Here is a 20092-nt window from a genome sequence, read left to right on the forward strand (position 1 = left end):
AAGACTGTATTAAATTGCATAACTCTTAACGTTACCCTAGAAACGTGACAGAGAAATCACCAGACTTTTTTCTCATACGCAGACTGCGTTAGGGAATTTTCATTGTAATGATAGGCCCGCTTGCCTACCATCAGTCGCAATCAAATTGGGGAATTTCATTATTATGGCAGACACTCACTCTCCACCTGCTTTTTTACATCCTCAGAAAGACTGTCTTTGTGGTTTTCCCAACTGAATGAACATAGTTGACTTTTATGAAGCATTGAGTGACATCGTGGTCAGGGTCAACAGCAAGGATAGAATAGTGCTAATGGGCGATTTCAATGCGAGAGTTGGGAATAGAACTGAATGATACGAAAGGGTGATTGGTAAATGTGGGGAAGATATGGAAGCTAATGGGAATTGGAAGCGTTCGCTGGACTTCTGTGCTAGTATGGGTTTAGCTGTTACGAATACATTCTTCAAGCATAAGGCTATTCACCGCTACACATGGGAGGCTGGGGGTACCAGATCCTTAATAGACTATATCTTAACCGACTTCGAATTCAGGAAATCTGTTAGGAATGTAAGAGTTTTCCGGGGATATTTCGATGATACAGACCACTATCTGATCTGTAGTGAACTATGTATCTCTAGGCCCAGGGTAGAGAAAGTGAAATCTGTCTGCAAACGAATAAGGGTAGAAAATCTCCAGGACGAGGAAATTAGACAGAAGTACATGGATATGATTAGTGAGAAGTTTCGAAGAGTAGACAGTAAGCAGGTTCAGGATATAGAAAGTGAATGGGTGGCATACAGGGATGCTGTAGTAGAAACAGCAAGAGAATGCCTAGGAACAACTGTGTGTAAAGATGGGAAAAGGCGAACATCTTGGTGGAATGATGAAGTGAGAGCAGCTTGTAAACGTAAAAAGAAGGCTTATCAGAAATGGCTCCAAACAAGGGCCATGGCAGACAGGAATTTGTATGTAAATGAAAGAAACAGAGCGAAACAAATAGTTGTTGAATCTAAAAAGAAGTCATGCGAAGAATTTGGTAACAACCCGGAAAGGCTAAGTCAAGCAGCAGGGAAACCTTTCTGGACAGTAATAAAGAATCTTAGGAAGGGAGGGCAAAAGGAAATGAACAGTGTTTTGAGTAATTGAGGTGAACTCATAATAGATCCCAGGGAATCACTGGAGAGGTGGAGGGAGTATTTTGAACATCTTCTCAATGTAAAAGGAAATCATCCTGGTGGTGTTGTGAACAACCAAGCTCATGGGGAGGAGGAAAATGATGTTGGTGAAATTATGCTTGAGGAAGTAAAAAGGATGGTAAATAAACTCCATTGTCATAAGGCAGCAGGAATAGATGAAATTAGACCTGAAATGGTGAAATATAGTGGGAAGGCAGGGATGAAATGGCTTCATAGAGTAGTAAAATTAGCATGGAGTGTTGGTAAAGTACCTTCAGATTGGGCAAAAGCAGTAATTGCACCTATCTATAAGCAAGGGAACAGGAAGGATTGCAACAACTATCGAGGTATCATTGATTAGTATACCAGGCAAAGTATTCAGTGACATCTTGGAAGGGAGGGTGCGATCAGTCGTTGAGGGGAAGTTGCATGAAAACCAGTGTGGTTTCAGACCACAGAGAGGCTGTCAGGATCAGATTTTCAGTATGCGCCAGGTAATTGAAAAATGCTACAAGAGGAATAGGCAGGTGTGTGTATGTTTCGTAGATCTAGAGAAAGCCTATGACAGGGTACCGAGGGAAAAGATGTTGGCCATACTGGGGGACTATGGAATTAAAGGTAGATTATTAAGAGCAATCAAAGGCATTTATGTTGACAATTGGGCTTCAGTGAGAATTGATGGTAGAATGAGTTCTTGGTTCAGGGTTCTTACAGGGGTTAGACAAGGCTGTAATCTTTCACCTTTGCTGTTCGTAGTTTACATGGATCATCTGCTGAAAGGTATAAAATGGCAGGGAGGGATTCAGTTAAGTGGAAATGTAGCAAGCAGTTTGGCGTATGCTGACGACTTGGTCTTAATGGCAGATTGTGCCGAAAGCCTGCAGTCTAATGTCCTGGAACTTGAAAATAGGTTCAATGAGTATGATATGAAAATTAGCCTCTCAAAGACCAAATTGATGTCAGTAGGTAAGAAATTGAACAGAATTGAATGTCAGATTGGTGATACAAAGCTAGAACAGGTTGATAATTTCAAGTATTTAGGTTGTGTGTTCTCCCAGGATGGTAATGTAGTAAGTGAGATTGAATCAAGGTGTAGTAAAGCTAATGCAGTGAGCTTGCAGTTGCGATCAACAGTATTCTGTAAGAAGGAAGTGAGCTCCCAGACGAAATTATCTTTACATCGGTCTGTTTTCAGACCAACTTTGCTTTACGGGAGCGAAAGCTGGGTGGACTCAGGATATTCATAAGTTAGAAGTAACAGACATGAAAGTAGCAAGAATGATTGCTGGTACAAACAGGTGGGAACAATGGCAGGAGGGTACTCGGAATGAGGAGATAAAGGATAAATTAGGAATGAACTTGATGGATGAAGCTGTACGCATAAACCGGCTTCGGTGGTGGGGCCATGTGAGACGAATGGAGGAGGATAGGTTACCTAGGAGAATAATGGACTCTGCTATGGAGGGTAAGAGAAGTAGAGGTAGACAAGACGACGATGGTTAGACTCGATTTCTAACGATTTAAAGATAAGAGGTATAGAACTAAATGAGGCCACAACACTAGTTGCAGATCGAGGATTGTGGCGATGTTTAGTAAATTCACAGAGGCTTGCAGACTGAACGCTGTAAGGCATAACAGTCTATAATGAAAATATATGTTTGTATGTTCCTATTAAGCACATGTAATTAAGGCATGTATACAAAGATTTTGTATTTTATGATATTAAAAGCTGCAGCAGTCTTCAGTCTTTTCTGGAATCCTGCTTCAGTCTGTGTTGTCAGTGTTAACACCTGATCACAACTACGATTCTTTCTGAAACCCCCTTGTTCAACTGGGATGACTCTTTCAATGTCTTACTGGATACGGTTAAGTATTATTTTTTCGAGCATCTTGTAGATGACGCTAAGGAGTGAAATTGGTCGATAATGTGAAGCATTAGTTCCTTCCTTTCCTGGTTTCAAGACAGCAATTACGTTGGCTTGTTTTAACAACTTAGCTAATTTTCCAGTTCGTAGAATTTCATTAAAGTTGACTAGCCGGTGTTTTGTACCAGGGCCTATGGCCTTCAGAAACTCAGGATAGATTTTTATCCAGACCAGCAGCTTTATCTTGGATAGACCCTTGTCCAGTTCTTCAGTACTGAAGTCACAGGAAAACTCTGGATGGGATGGCAACAGTGATCTTCTCGCTCTTAGTTGCTTCTTATCACTCCTTGCGTGTACCTTATCCATCTTCGCTCTAGAGATTTGTGTCAGTCTGGAGCCAATGTTGTTTGGGTTCATTGGCCAACTTCTGCGTTTCATGGTAGCGTAACTACGACTAGAGTGTGTGAAGTCCATTTCTGCTGTACTTCGTGCCACTTCTCTCTCCTAGATTTATTTAGAGCCCTTAGCAACTCATCAGCATTAGCATACCTGCCAACTTTCCCAATTTAGGCTGGAGACTCCAGATTTTCGAAAGTTTTTCCCGCCTCCCGATTACTCTTATTATTTCTCCCAATTTTAGCTTTTTTGGTGACCTTTAAAAATAAGGTTTTCAAATCCCGCCATTTCAGCTTTCTATGCAAGTGGCCGGAAGTCCTTTGTTCATTGACGCTTTCATATGAAATATCGACGTGTATTAATGCGAGAAATGCACATTGATGTGCGATGTTTATTGAAACCGGTATATCGCGTCGCGTATATCAATTGTCAATCTCTCGTTCTCGCGTGTTGTGTTCGTTCACATCAGTCTAGTCGATTCTAGAGACTATTGCTAGGTTTGGACTCTTTTAATAATTTAGTGACAGAATTTCAAAGATAGTGACTACTGGCTTTTCTAGAGATTTTAGGAGCCATTCGGAGACAATTCTGGCGAATTGATAAAAATAACATTGCGCTTCTCATAATCGTGTGGGCACGTGATGCAATATATTCTATGCATTTGCTACATAATAGCATCTAAGTGCATGGCTGATTCACATGTGTGGAGCATGAGTTCATACTATTTTCAGAAGACTTATCAAAGACCGATCATTTCACTCGCATACTTTCTGTTAGGGAATAGATATGTGTAATTTTTAGCCTTGTAGCCTCGTATAGCAACAGTCCGGTTTTGAGACAAAAGGTGTCGAGTACTCCTGTATTGTGCAAGACTGTAGAACAAGCAGTATCTCCTGATTCCTCCCAATTTTTCCTGATTTTCATATCTAAATCTCCTGAATTTTTGTTTTATGAAGTTGGCAGGTATGCATTAGCTTTTATGGCGTTGACAAATCTGCTGTAATTTTCAGGGACTGGTGGTATCCACTGTACAGTGTTATTAAGCCCTTTTTGCAAATTTATCCCACTTTGCTAGTCGAAAATTCCAACGCGTTTTTGTGGTACTGAAGACACGAGGGATTTCATTGCCATAGTGAATAATAACTGGTCTGTGTTGACTGTGAGGAAGGGAACTGTCGACTTTTCATTGTACCATGTGTTGATTCTCAGGAGTTGACTGTGACAATATGCACAGGTTAGGAGAATAATCCTTTTGCCATCTGCCAGAATGAAATGTGCCAGGATGTTTAGCATTGTGGACGAGTTGTAGGGAGTTTGCTTCAATCCAGTTATTTAGGTTGGACCCATTGTCATCTTCAAATTCGTATCTCCATGCTGAGCTGTGACTATTGAAATCTCTGACGTAAATAACAGGGTGATCAAAAACTTTTAATGAACGACTGGACCAACTGACTCCCGGTGGTTTATAGACATTCATAACAGTAATGCCTGAGATTTCCACCGCCAGGACAAAAATATCTGTTGAGCTGTCTTCATAAACAACTTTAAAATCAGTTAACTGGGATCTGATGTAAGTTGCAATCCCATAACGTTCATCATTGATTGCCCCAGCAGGATTGTAACCACCTATTTTTCCTCTTCTAAAGAGATCTTCATTGCTGCTGGTGTGTGTTTCCTGTAGTGCTATCAGATCCACGCTGTTCTCCAGCATAAGACAAGACAGATATTGACTCTTTGGTGGTGATATTGATTTGATATTTAAGTGGCAAATGTGGAAATTGTTACCAAGCCTGATCAACATGCGTTCTGGTTGGTCCTGAAAAGGACTGTTAGTGGACATAGTACTTGTTATCTTCTACTTGTATTCGGAAGATAGTGGGTTCGAACCCCACCGACAGCAGCCGTGAGGATTATTTTCCGTGGTTTCCATTTTTACACCAGGCAAATGCTGGGGCTGTACCTTAAGGCCGTCATCGTTGCCATATCACCTATTTGTGTTGGTGTAACGTAAAACAGATTGTAGATTTTTTTTAAAAGTTTTCTTGTTGCATTTTAACTCTTACTTGCTTAAAGGCTTTCATACATTAGGAAACATTCATTTCAGAAAATATTAAATGTCTGTGCAACTATTGGAGAGATTTTCTCAGAATTTTGGTCTTTCATCATTGAGCCTTTCCAATGCTGTGAAGAAGAGAGATTTTGTTTGGTGCGAGCTTTTCTTTTGATCCATATTTTTGAACAATCACAATAGGTCTTTACCTGAAAGTGAGGCAGATATGGGCAGTTTTTTCACTTCTAATGAAAGCAGAGGTTTTATCCTAGAGGATGAACTACCATGAGATTTATAGGTACATTGACGTTTTAGAAAAATTCAAACTTTAATTTTCAATAATACAGAATTTGTTGGTGGTTTTTTGCCCCTAACCTCATCAATTGTTAATTAAATATGGCCAGTTTTGTTCATCCTTGAGATTCACTACATATGGGGAATTCAGAAATGTTTAAAGGAAATTTCCAATTAATTTATGAAATGTAATAATTGTGTGACCATCGTTGATGGATAAATTTTTGTTATTACTGCAGGAAAGCCATCATGCAGAAATGAATGCTAGCTGGAGAGACAAAGCATGCCTTAACTAATAACAGTAGTCAGTCGTGATGTTGTTGATAAATTCTAGGAGGTTAGGACAGAGTAGGCCATAACACTTTGTTTTCTTTTAACTCGGCAGTTACTTCTTTCGATAGTCTTCTTCATCTTTCTAATCAGTAGGGGTAATGGTCTTGTTGTACAGTTTATAAAAAACAGTCGCAACCAGCACCTCAAGTTGGTTTGTTACCTCATGTATGAACAATATTTCGCTGTGTGTGGAAAAGCTGTGTTTTGCCATTTTACTCCGGTGATCTTTCAGATGTCCTTATCTCAACAATCTGGTGACCTTCCTGTTGGTCTCTGTCTGTTGGGCTCCATTCAAGAACAACCTGGTCCATCTATCGTCCTTTCTTCGGGCTACATGTCCTGTCCACTGCCATTTCAAAGTGGACACCTTCTTGATGTCACTAACCTTTGTGACTGCATCAAACATAAAAGATAGGAAATTAAATTTTGCACATATTTTATTTTGTTCAATTTTTTAATGCAGTAAATATTAATGATTTTACACAGTTTATTATGCTCAGTTTTTCGATAATGGAGAAATTTGAAATTTCCTGTTTTGGCCTCTTTAATATTGCTGTGCCCCTGTATACATACTAAATATTATATAGCTTAGTGCACATCCTGCTTATCCCTGAACATAAATATCAATTTTCGAGAAATTCTGTTCATTATGATAAAGTTGTTGATTCTCATAGGGAACCTGAAATATATATATATAAAATGCCCAATAACAGACCAACTATATTGGTATTATAAATTCTGTTCAGTCGTTTTCCCTTGATGTCGACACAAACAACCTAACAGACAAAAATTGAACTAAATCTCTTTTAGACTTTTGCAGAATTGCCAACTATTACGGATTGTCCATTATGATTATGGATTTTACTTCGTGATTACGGTTGAAGGGTAAATTATTATGGAAAAGCAATATTGTCACGATAAAAATTAATTTCTACGATATAAGGAATGAATAAGTTCAACCCTCCTCGTTTCAATGTTTGTAAGTTGGCAACTAAACATATTTGACAGTTATTTGGTCGTCACTTCCTTGTGTTTCCCATGAACGTTGTGAAATCACATCCAGCTACTTAGATATACGCTGCTCTCTTAGCTAGAATGACGCATCAAATCGGCCGTGAAGTAGGCTCTGCTCCTTGCTCTGCTGTTCTCCAGTGTGCGCATTCAGCTCTCTCTGTGTTGTGTGCGTTAAAACGAGTGGATATTTAGCGCGTTTCAATTCTAATTATCCTAGTCGTTGATTTGAAAAAAAGTGATTGGTTTTGTAAATTGAAGCAGAGCAATTGTCAAATTGCCCCTTAGAAGACAGTAGTGCTACAGAGATATCGAGATGGTTATACAAAGGAATGGCCATGCCTACTTGCTTCTGCAGTGTGTGTTCGTGTGATTCCTCTGTGGCTCACGGTGGACAAGATGATTGCAGAAGACACATAGAATCAAAGAAATATCACACATGGTGAATCAAAATTACGAAACCAGTCTGTTCCATCATTCTTCGTAAAAAGTAATGAAACTGCGGTGACAAGTGCCGAATTGCTGTTCAGACTACACTGGAAATTTATTTAGATCAATGTTCCCCGACTCTAAAATATCTCAGAAATATGGTTGTGCAAGAACTAAAACAGCTGCTTTAGTTCAATACAAGGCATCTGAGGCAAAAAAGGAAGTAAGTATACTTTTGCAAATAACACCTTTTTCTTTGGCTACTGAAGGTAGTACAGATTCAAATGCAGTTAAACCTTATCCTATAGTTATCCTTTAATGCTCAGAAAGGCCAAATATCAATGCTTTTATTGTCATTTGTTAGAGAGTACCGACAATACAGGTGAGGGAATTTTCTCTCTCATTATTAGTGAATTGTCTTCTTTAGCCATTCCATGGGAAAATTGCATTTCATTTTCATCTGACAATGCATACACAATCATAGGGGCAAATAAAGGTGTTGCAAATTGGTGAAGGATAGGCATTCTTCTGTTTATGTCCCAGGTTTTTCATGTTATCTCATATGCATTTGAGTGCAGAAAGCAGCAGCCCAATTACTAGTCAATGTAGATAACTTTTTGGTTCACTTATATTACTATCTTGATAAGAGTTCTAAAAGACAAAACACATTGAAAGTATATCTGGCTGTTTGTGGCACAGAGGGTCACAACATTTTGAAATATATCAGTACCTGTTGGCTCTCGCTTCTTTAATCTATTATTAGAGTTCTTGAGTTGTGGGAAGCTTTGACACACATGTTTTGTAGTGAGACCCACCATAGAAATGACAGCACCAAGCTTTTTGAAACCTTAAAATCTTTCATACTAGACCCACACAAAAAACTGTTTTGCTACTTTCTTCAGAGCACATTTCCTGTCTTTAACTCAGTGAATTTATTTCTGCAACAAGATGCTCCAGCTATACATCTTCTTAGGAGGAAACTTGCTGGTCTTTTAACTGACCTATTGGTCAGATTTGTTCAGCCCTGTTCTGTTCAGTCAGAATTACCTCCCTTTTTGAGTGTTGAATTCGAGAGGAGGAAATACAAAAAAGCCAATGAGGACTTGGTAATTGGAGCAAAGCCAGGCATACGTGAAAGATGACTATGATGAAGAGAGGTTTTATAATTCTGTAATAGAGTTTTATATGGCAGCTTGCAGTTACATTATCAGGAAATTTTCCCTTGGTGATGAATTTCTTCATCATGCCAAAGTTGTAGACATCTCTCTCAGAATTAAGGTTTCCTATTCATCTCTTGAATATTTTGTTCAAATATTCCCAAGTTTGTTCAACGAAAGTGAACATGACAAACTTTTGAAGAGGAATTTGCAGTTTACCAGTGTGATACTTTCCCTGAGTGTATTGTACATGCACCTATCATTGATGTGAACTGAGCCAACATTGAGGAGCGTAAAAATGAAAGTGGACAAATTAAGTCTAAAACCTAAATGTATTTGCAGCTCTAAGTGTACCTCAGAGTAACTGTCCCACATAAAGAGTTTTCAGTGTTGTTAGGAAAAATCAGACAGAATTCAGGTCTACATTAATTACATCTACACTGGAACTGCTTATGGTTCTGAAGACAAAAATGTCATCTCAGGGGGAAGTATGTTTCAAGAAAACCTACACTGAAAAGCAGTTGCTGGGTGCGAAACAAGGTACAAAAAATTTTTTATTGCAGAACTAACAGGTAATGAGCAAATTTTATTGTGTAGTATGATATATGATGTACTTGATTGCTGTAGAAAAGGGCATATGGGGTGCTTTGGATTTGACTTGTAAACTTATTGACCGGTGGGGGGGGGGGGGTTGTGCGCAAGTTAAAAGTGGAATTACTGATAAACCACTTCAAAAGTTGGCACCTCTTTTGTATATCTAATCCGAGATATATACAAAGTATGAGGCACAACTGGGGAGTATATGTAGTCCTGACATAAATAGTGCCACAACTTTTGATGGTGGGTGCTCATCCACTCACAATGGGCAGCACACGGTATGATGAGTTTGCTAGTTAAACTGCAGACGTGAGGCATTGTTTTTGTTAGCATTCAAGAAATCGATTGGGGTGATTATGAAAATTGTGTAGTGGTTTTCTTTACAGTAATTTGGCTTTACGTCGCACCGACACAGATAGGTCTTATGGCTACGATGGGTGAAAAGGGCTAGGAGTGGGAAGGAAGCGGCCGTGGCCTTTGTTAAGGTGCAGCCCCAACATTTGCCTAGTGTGAAAATGGGAAAACACGGAAAACCCTCTTCAGGGGGCTGCCGTCAGTGGGGCTTGAACCTATTGTCTCCTGAATGCAAGCTCCTAATTGTACGGCAAACTTGCTCCGTTATTACGTAGCTGTCATTGCACTGCATAAGATATGGAAGTCAGTAGATGAGATTTTCAAGACGCTCCAGAAACTGAAAGTTTTCGAGAGATTTGTTCATTGTGCTATCCAGCAATACATTGAGACTGGAACTGTGGAAGATCGAACCAGGAATGGAAGGCTAGGCACGATATGCTCTCCAGAAGCCCTTAAAACAGTGACGGCCCACGTGAGAAGAAATTCTGTAAGGAGGCAGTCAGTGGTGGCCTGTGCTATGAAAATATAAAAAATGATGTCTTTCATATTATGCACTGACATGGGACTACAAGCTCGTAAATGACGCACTGTGCGAGTTGGCTATGCGGTTAGGACTGCGCGGCTGTGAGCTTGCATCCGGGAGATAGTGGGTTCGAATCCCACTGTCGGCAGCCCTGAAGATGGTTTTCCGAGGTTTCCCATTTTCACACCAGGCAAATGCTGGGGCTGTACCTTAATTAAGGCCACGGACGCTTCCTTCCAACTCCTAGGCTTCTCCTATCCCATTGTCACCATAAGACCTATCTGTGTCGGTGTGACGTAAAGCCACTAGCAAAAAAAAAAAAAAAAAAAATATGTATATATATATATAAATGACGCAAAGGACATTCCTCACAAACCAACTGAAATACCAAAGACTCATAAACAAAAGCTTTGCATCGATGTTACGCAACAAATGGACATTGGAGTAATAACAGTGAGTTAATTTATTAATTTGACCACCTAATCAATACAATAAGTCTTGTCTTTGTTGATTTACATAGACACATTAACTAAAATGGTACATGTTTTGCCTTGTATATAGGCATCATCAGCCATTGCCTTAACCTTGAAATAAAATCAGGCACCTGATTTACATATAAATAAAATAAAATTAATAAAAAGCCTTGAAGAGACTTGAACTCAAATTAACATATGGTAAAAGACTAGTACAATGTTGGTTTTAAAGATATTGCAATGAGTGAGGAGTTTACAATTGGTGAAAGTATTTGCAATATTGACATTAGAAGGCTCCTGTTGGAAGTAAAATGAACAAAGCAACAGTGTGTTATAAACAAGTGGTAAGATAAAATTATGTTGACCGACCAGCGGTTACAATTAGACAATGACGGAAATGACGATCAACATCAGATTTATTCAGAAAACAATGTTGAATAAAATTTATTTATTTACTCATGTCAGAAGCATACTTAATCATTCAGTTAAAATAAAGTGATAATTAGACTATTTACAAAACTTTAAAAAAAATGACAAACAAAGGAAAATTGACAAAATTTACTATACATCTAGATGGTGTTTTTCCAAAACTGAGCCACACCTATGGCATTGTCATCAGCAAGCATTAAATCTTGCTCTGAACATGAAAATGGGCAGAGAGGACATTTATACATATGGATTACTGTTTGTTCTTCACCACAGTTGTACTTGCTGTCCTCTGATGTGAAGCCCCATAACTTTAAGTGAGGACTTAGCCCTGCCGACACCAGTTCTTAATCGGTTAAGGGACCTCCAAACACTCCAGTCTTCATTGTAACCAGCCGGAAGATGTTCACGCGGCTCCATCCATTCTTGCTGCTTAGATTTCCACAAGGAAAGTCTTGCTTTATCTGGTGGTCCTTTCAAGGGCTTTGATGTCTGGAGGAAACTTTTCCTGGATTTCAGCCTAGATTGAGATTGATGATGACCAAACAGCGGGTGAGCTTCAACGTTCTCAATCTTCAGTCATTCTTGATCAGCAGCGATTTCTCGACGAATACTTGGAGGTGGAATGCCAGCAAAACAGTGTTGAAGGATGGTCAAGTGACCTGTAATTATTTGATTACATGAGATAAAAGACAAAAGTCAATCGCATATGGTGAAGTTGTGGTTCACTTTGATGAAAAAATACAAAGTTATAGTTGAAGGTTGATGAACGATGTTTAAATTGGACCTCTATGGACCATCTCAATTTGATGTGATGCTAAAATGTTAAGAATATGGGTTTATTGACTTTCTATTCAAAAAGGCAATGTGACAGTTGAATCTGTAAAAGGAAACCAGAAGCGTGGTGTTAATTGTGTGGAAAAATCGTAATAAATTGTGTTCACTTACCATTTGACGATGGTGAGGGTAACTTGTTACGTTATGAGTTAAAAGTTATTGATTTCTGAGCTTCAGAATGACATGCAAGAAGAGATACCTAACCCTAGACAGTTTGAAGCAGTCTTTTGAAAGTAGCAAAGGAATTGATGTGTTGCATAATGCCGTTGATGAGTGGCCTCAAAAACTGGAGGCCATTTTGAAAAATGATTTGTGTTGCCTTTATATCCGTGTAATTACTGCTATTATGTTATTACAGTATCTTTCATCACATTTTGGAAATTTAACTTTGTGACAGTATGCAAGATGAGGTAGATAAATGCAACTATTGAGGTCATTGTCATACCAGCATGAATTTTCAGGTAATTTCATTATTGAAAGGGTCTAAAGAGATTGGATACCAGTAATGTTACTAATGACAATCTTGTAATATATATTATTACTACTATAACACAAGATACAAGCACCAGAAGCATTCAAGCGAAATAACGGAAAATGGAAAAGCCTCAATATTTGATGTTATTACATCAGAAGTTTTGAAATTATTGTTAGGTAGGCCTAGTGGGAGAAATTATTTGTGAAGCTCGTTAGTTCGACATATGTATCAGTAAATATGTTAAATGATTGGCTATAACTCAATGCTGTCATAATACCTCTGAAAATAAATGCAAAGAAGAGTGCTGAATACAGAACAAAAAACTTAACGTGTGTAATGCTCTGAAAATATTCATAAGTACAGTTTGTCAAAGAAGTTCCTGGAAGGTAAGGAGCCTTTAAATAACACAGTTTGGTTTCAGAAACAGTCTTTGTACATGAAATGATCAGTCCAGCGTTCAAGGTCTTGTGTACATTTTTGTAGTGATGTCTACCCCAAGGTTTGAACATGTTATATAGATTTCAATAAAACATTTTCGGACACATGACATAGCAAAATGCAACAAATCCCTAAATACATTGGATTGGGTGATAAAGACATTAGTTGTGGTAATTTGAAGTATGATTAGTTACACTTAATGGGCCTGCCTGGTGGCCATGATCGTTAAGGCTTTGAAGTTTTAAATGGTCTGACACTGTGGTTTGCTGATTCGAGTCCCATTGGTTGAAAAAAATTTCACCGTCATAATGTTGGCCGGCAGGGCATGGGAGGTGGTGGTATACAATTTCTGATCACTAGATTGAATACCAAAAGCCTGGATTAAATTCCAAACCTCTCCGCAGTGCTCATATGGAGTGAGGGTATATGAGTGTTGATGGTGATTTGTCCATCGGATGGGGATGTTGAGCCTCGAGCAGACCCCTTGGTGGTATTTGACAGGAGAAGGCTATGTGCCGGCACCGGGTTTCACCTTCTCCCTTCCTACTATCATATATCGCCTCATTCATTTCATCTCATTAACTCCTCTGATGTCGTTGGCGTCAGGAAGGGCATCCGGCATAAAAACCCACCCCTCCGTAGAGAAATGAGGCAAGGGTTCAATAAACATACATGCATTTTCAAATTGTGAACTAAAGACTATTTTCTGTATTATTTGCAATTATATCACTCTTTCAACAAAGCTGTCATGATGTAAAGGGTTCAAAATTAAATTTAAATAGACTTTTTGTTTGTGAAACATTTCTATATAAAACTGACAGTTTTGAAAATATCAGCAAGAAACTATTTCAGACCTCCCTTTAGCCTCCCTGCCTCAATTGAATATTGTCATGTCATTTAGCCCAGCCTCTGAGCTAACACAATTGTTAAATATATACGGAGTTTCATGATAGTTTGCCCTTGCCTTTTCCATGTGATACTCAAAGAAACATACAGAGTTAAACACCTACTGTTGAACTAAGGTATAGACAAGACTGCTTATGCAGTACAAGAGGAAAGGGAATGAGAAGTAAAAAGAATTAAAAGGGATAAGTTCACTGGTGAAGAAAAACATATTGAGATTATTTGGGCATATTGAATGAATGGATGAATGAAGAGAGAGTGCTATAACAGACTCAAGATTAAAAATGAAATATAGTTTATGGAAGACCCATTTTATGACATGAATGTAATTAAGGACATTGCAGAGCAATGAAACCTGGGCTAGAACATGTTAGTAGGTGAGGAAAATGAGGATTAGAATGAAGATGAAGTATATTTCTCTCAACTCGTCAATAATAGAACATGGAACAAAAAATTAAATTTAAACAAAATCTTTAAGAGTTGTATATTATGTTACATATAGTGTGGTTGTAACTTAAAGTGCATCATTTTTAAAGATGGTGTTGAATTGTACATTGATTTTACCCAAAATATCTCGCTACAAATTCTCTTAGTTTTTGTGAACTTCAGAAACCTACTTTTGCAGGAAATGGGCAAAAATAATCACACAACACATCTTAATTGCCTGCAATTCATGTCAGTCACATAGACTATACTATTCATTGACTCTGAAGTCTGACTCATTGGCTGAACGATCAGCGTACTGGCATTCGATTCAGAGGGTCCCAGGTTCGATTCCCAGACGGGTCGGGGATTTTAACCTTAATTGGTTAATTCCAAGTGTTGTCTTCATCATCATTTCGTCCTCATTAAGATGCGCAGGTTGGCTACGGCAGTCAAATAGAAAGACCTGCACCTGGCGAGCCAAACCTGTCCTGGGATATCCCGGCACTAAAAGCCGTACGACATTTCATTTCATTGACTCGGAAGTAATAACTAGACATTGGATGTATATGCTGTATAAATCACCAATGTAATATGCAGTTATGTTGCAATAAGTGGTGAAATATGCACTTATTTCCATGCTACTGAACGCTTTTATGAAATGCAAACGTAGGATTCCTTTACTAGACACATGCAATTCACCCACACCAATGCATAAAATCATGATCATGAATAAACAACTAGATAAAAACAAAATATCTCACTCTACTTACAGGTGCGGCTGTTCCACTGGTACAAACAATCCATGCATAGTTTGTGAGATGTATCAGTCTATTAGTGTTCACTGTTAAAACACATGCACATGTCTTCTAGATAAGAGACAGTGTTAATCAATACACATGGTAAATCATAATTAGTAAGGCTGTAAGAAAACACAAACATGAAGAAACACACTTACTGCACGTTCCTCTTTCCTTTTACACTGCACATCCTACTTTTCCTGGCCATAATTTGCTTTGCAGTATACTACTACAATCTTCTCCAAGTTTTCATGTTTAAATCTACAGCGTTTGTTAAAATTAGCTTCAATGCAGAGAATGATCTCTCTACATTCTTGCTTTTCCTGTCATTTAACGTTAAGAATTTCATATTTAGGTTCCGTATTGAAACAAGATTTACATCAAAGAAAGGACAATAAGTTCCACCTTTTCAATACTGTATATTGTGTGAAAGTTTTACATTACAGTTAAAACATCACAACTTTTGTACATTCGGTACCGGTTTCGACAGATTCCCTGCATCATCAACCGAGAATAATTAAACAAAGACGAGTATAGATCATGATTCTTATGGTGTGATTACAATGGTGGATTAAAAATATACATTATATGATTAAAATAGTATGTGTATATATATATATACAAATTAAAGGTAAGTAAAATGGGAATGGTCATTATTCTATGAGGTGTACACCTTAATATTTCTAATTAAAAGGTTAATTTGTTAAAAGAAATTTTGTTCTTGTAATATATAATAGGGCCTATAGTGAAATTTGATTGTAGGCTTAAATCTGTAATATTTTAACTTTTTGACCAGTCAATTCATTGAAGTTATGTAGCCATGTTTTTCCTGTCATGGAAACCATTGCCGGAAGTTCTCAACTTTAGGATTATCTATCTTGAATACTATTATAATACATACTAAGGGATATTGGGTCAAATCGATGTGCAATTCAGCCAGGGTTTGTCTTTAAAATGAAGTGTGTTACATAACTGCTTTACATATATGCTGGTAAAATATTCAACAATATTTCTTCTGACAATCTTAATAATAAATAATAATTGAATACGTTCTTTCAGTCCTAAAAATTGTTTTCCGTGGGTTCCCATTTTCACCAGGCTATACCTTAAGGCGACGGCCGCTACCTTCCGAATCCTAGCCCTTTCCCATTCTTCCTTTACTGAAAACCTTCGATGTGGTGATCATGTCTGACATCTGGAGGGAGGTTTCTTACAGTACGAGTTGACACACCTTGTGTGTTGCTTCCAGGAAGGCATTGTGCAGTCTTAGCGTTCTCATCTCTGTTTATACAAGTTGTAATTTGTAGGTGACGGGACAGCGGGCAACCACTAAGACATTTCTCCAACATTAAGTAACGTTGCCATCTGGTTTACTCTGATCCATTGGGCTACTTTGCGTGCTGACAAACCTTTCTGTTGCAAAGTAACTTTGCATCCATGTGTAAACTTGGAGATGATCCTTCTAGGCATGTTGGAGAAGTAAACAGAGTACATAATCAGCTTAATGCTTATCAGGATTACAGAAGCAGCCCACTCTATTGGCATAAGCAAATACTACAAGTCTAATTTTGCCTCTCGATGGGCAGGTGAAAACGCTGACAGATCTAGTGTGGTATTCAGAACATTTTGCCAATAAAGAAAACAAACACAAAGCACACAAGCAATGCAGGTGGTGCAAAACTTGTTTTTTTTTTTTAAATACCAGTAGTATATTTAAATCTAGTTCGCTTCTGAACTAACAATTTTAAGCTTGCAAACAAGTGGCCATTCATAATATCGGAGTAAAGGGACTTACTTAATATCTTTCGGGGCACAGTTACAAAATGGCTGATTTTAGTAATTATTTTAATAATTTTTACTGAAATGTTGTTATTCAAACAAGGGCATGTTATGTTTAAAAAATGGCTTTATTAAGATCTGATGTGTATCGCTTCCCTAATGTAGGATTTTGTTTTGTTTCAGGATTTATAGCTTTTGCCCAGCCTTATATGGAGCTGTGATCAGTGGTGGTGGTCACAGCAGGAGCATGTGAGTCTGGACCGGTAAGTAAGATTGTCATGTTGTTGATGTCAATATTTTGGGGTGCTGTTCATAGTCATATTTAGTCCGGACTAAAGCTGTACCAACAATGGATTAAGAACGAACTTAAAGCGTTTTCCCTATTCATAGCCAGCTTTTCCCGTTAGTCCGAGGATGAACTGGATTTAGTCCTGGTCTAAAAGTAGTTGAGCCGATTACTAAGTTCAGTAACCTGCAGGTTGTACGTGAAGTTGTGGTTAGTTCATGAAACAAGGGAGATGTTTGAAAAGGTATGAAATAAGACCGATTATCTTCCTGAAGTACGACTATATCATTTTTAAGAATATATACCAGTGTTCTCCCCAAGAACTTTTTAGTAGGCTAAAATAACCTGGATATGTGGTGGTTACATAATATTAATACCTATTTGAGTCATTTGATGCTCCAAATTAAAATGTAAATACTGCAAGACTGTTCATTTAAATTATACATCTTCATTATTGTCAGAATAATTGCATCAATTACATTGGAGTTTAAATGTTTAGCTTGACTATCACATAATGCGCGAGAGTTGTCTGGATTAGTGTGAAATCACACGTGAGAACTTAATCAGTGGTCATGGTCTTAAGCCTTGGTGTTATATGATTATGAAGGAGCAGTAGAACACTAGAAACTCAAAATACCCTGTTATGTCTTTTTGGTGATAACAGCACTAAAGGAATTCAATTTTGCGATTAATGTTTACCTGTCTGATATGTTTGTCAATACCCTGTGGGGAATAAATTGAAATGTTATTAATTTCATTTCTTACATAGTATTCCTCCACCCTGAAAATCTTTTATGCCGCCCGGCTGGCGAAAATTTATGGGAGCACACTGTATACAGTCATTTTACAAAGACCAATACAGGTGATCATCAGATCAGAAGTTTTGCGTCCTAACTTATATGACCATGCAACCAATAGAGGTTTGCCTGTTTCTATAGAAAACAGAATTCTCATTGAATATTGAATTTTCACAACCGCATTGTTTGTTTCGATTAGAATTCTCATTGTCGTGCGGTATTACTCACGAGGAGAAATCCAAGACGATAATACAGATTTGCGAGGAATTAGGTTAATTATTATTTATGATGTCTGTGTTACCATCGCTAAACTCTTACCTCAATACGTAAAATTTCCTGCTGCAAAAGAAGAATGTTTACCGGCAACAAGAAAGTTTCACGATATTGCTCAGTTCCCTCAGATGATTGAGTTGTATTAGTCTATGTCTGGAGTAATGGCCTATAATATAACATACGGAAGTCAGTCCACCTGGTGGAGTCTATATGATGGTCTGACACCGTGGTAAGCCAGTTTGAGTCCTGATGTTCGAAGATATTTTCACTGTTGGCCAACAGGATAGGGGAGGGGGTGGTATACATTTTCTAATCACCAAACTGCGTGCCAAAAGCCTGGATTAAATTTCAAACCTCTCCACAGTGCTCATATGTGGGGAGGGCATATGACACTTCATGGTGATTCATCCATTGGATGGGGACGTAGAGCCTTGAGCAGACACCTTGTTGCTATTCGAAAGGAGTTGGCTATGTCCCGGCAAAGGGTGGCACCCTCTCAGTTGTAATCGTCGTTATAAATTTGTTCTAGGTCATTGGAGCCGTTGATGGAACACACATTCGGATTAAAAATCCTGGAAAGGAAGACGCATACATCTGTTATGTTCTGAACACTCTAGTAAATATACGTATCCAGTACTTAACATTATTTTATTAGGAAATGCATTTGTCACAGCATTGCGTAACTATATCACTACAAAGAATGTTCCAATGAGAAGAACAGCTGTTCTCTCCAGAGAGTATACATCTCTGTGTTGTTAGGCTGTTGTTACTAGCACACTCACCGTACCTCCTGAGACCTGAAATTTTTTTTGTTACAAATACATTGTTTCTTATCAAATTATCTTTTATTGATCTATGAATGTTCCACAACATCACTTTTTAAATTAGTATACCATTTCAATAGATTATAACACACATTTTTGTAATGTCCTCAATTGAGCACGTTAGGTCACAAGTCACTAAAATGTTTTGTCTATCAAGATGGTTTTAGAATCATCTTATTGGAAGATTAACAACAAAAATTGCGCTGTTTTACTAACATTAAGTAAAGTAAGCAATCTATTGCTAAGAATGGAATGCAACAAAGCAATTTCTGTCCTTTGTAAGACATAGGTATACATTACATTTCATACATTTTACACGGCTCTTCCCGGCACATCCTTCATTTCTGCAACGACTTGGAAAACTCTGGTCTTTTACTTCTGGAAGATGTTTTGCTCCCTTCATTCTATAATGTACAGATGGAAGCTTTTGAATCTTCCCCTTAGGTTCACAGTATACTTCACTTGAGTCATCACTTGATTCTTCTGAGCTGCACCCAGAACCAATCAGTTCTTCAATGAGTTGAAGCCTGAACTCCAATGATTTCATTCTATTTCTCTGAGATACATTCATAAGCTGTTGATCACCTCGGTACTGGATCCAGGAGTTTACTACTGCAAGATCGATGAAGTGCAAAATTGTTCGCAGGGTCCATTTCACTGTTCTGGTATCGTTTCGGTAATATGATATCATTCTATCATTGAGGTCAACGCCTCCCATGAAAGTGTTGTACCGTCCGACAACACATGGCCGAGGAACTGATATATACTTGTTATCTTTTTTGCTCCACCTGCGGCATGTTTCGACTGGGCATTTTGCTTCCTGTGATGACATCAGCATTACAGGCTTGTTATCAAACCATTTTGTAACACAAATACTAACAGAATCTGTGTCATTTGCCACAAAATGTTCAGATGTTCCTCTTGGCTGCTTGGCAAAAATCTTATCTGGAGTAAATGGCACATTTGAAACCCTAGATTTCATAACTGTACCAGTTGCACTGATATTTTTTTTCGCTAATAGGTCCAAGAGTCTTTCTGTCGTGAAATATCTATCCATGTACACTACAGTATACGGAGGGATTGACTCGGATAATTTCAGTACGGCAGATTCACCTACTGTTAATTTTGCATCAGTTTGGTCCAGCAGGAAGGTTCCTTTTCCTTGGTAAATACAGA

General features: G+C 38.1%; 1 protein-coding gene across 1 annotated transcript in view; it reads left to right on the forward strand.

The window, feature by feature from the left end:
• Positions 1–20092, forward strand: part of LOC136866863 (serine-rich adhesin for platelets) — a 375927-nt gene that overhangs the window by 25437 nt on the left and 330398 nt on the right. The window contains exon 2 of the mRNA XM_068226874.1: positions 16920–16999. The gene's annotated coding sequence lies outside the window, so the exon portion shown is untranslated. The remainder of the gene's footprint in view (positions 1–16919; positions 17000–20092) is intronic.

This window comes from Anabrus simplex, chromosome 3, assembly GCF_040414725.1.
Source record: "Anabrus simplex isolate iqAnaSimp1 chromosome 3, ASM4041472v1, whole genome shotgun sequence".
Classification (NCBI taxonomy): Eukaryota; Metazoa; Arthropoda; class Insecta; order Orthoptera; family Tettigoniidae; genus Anabrus; species Anabrus simplex.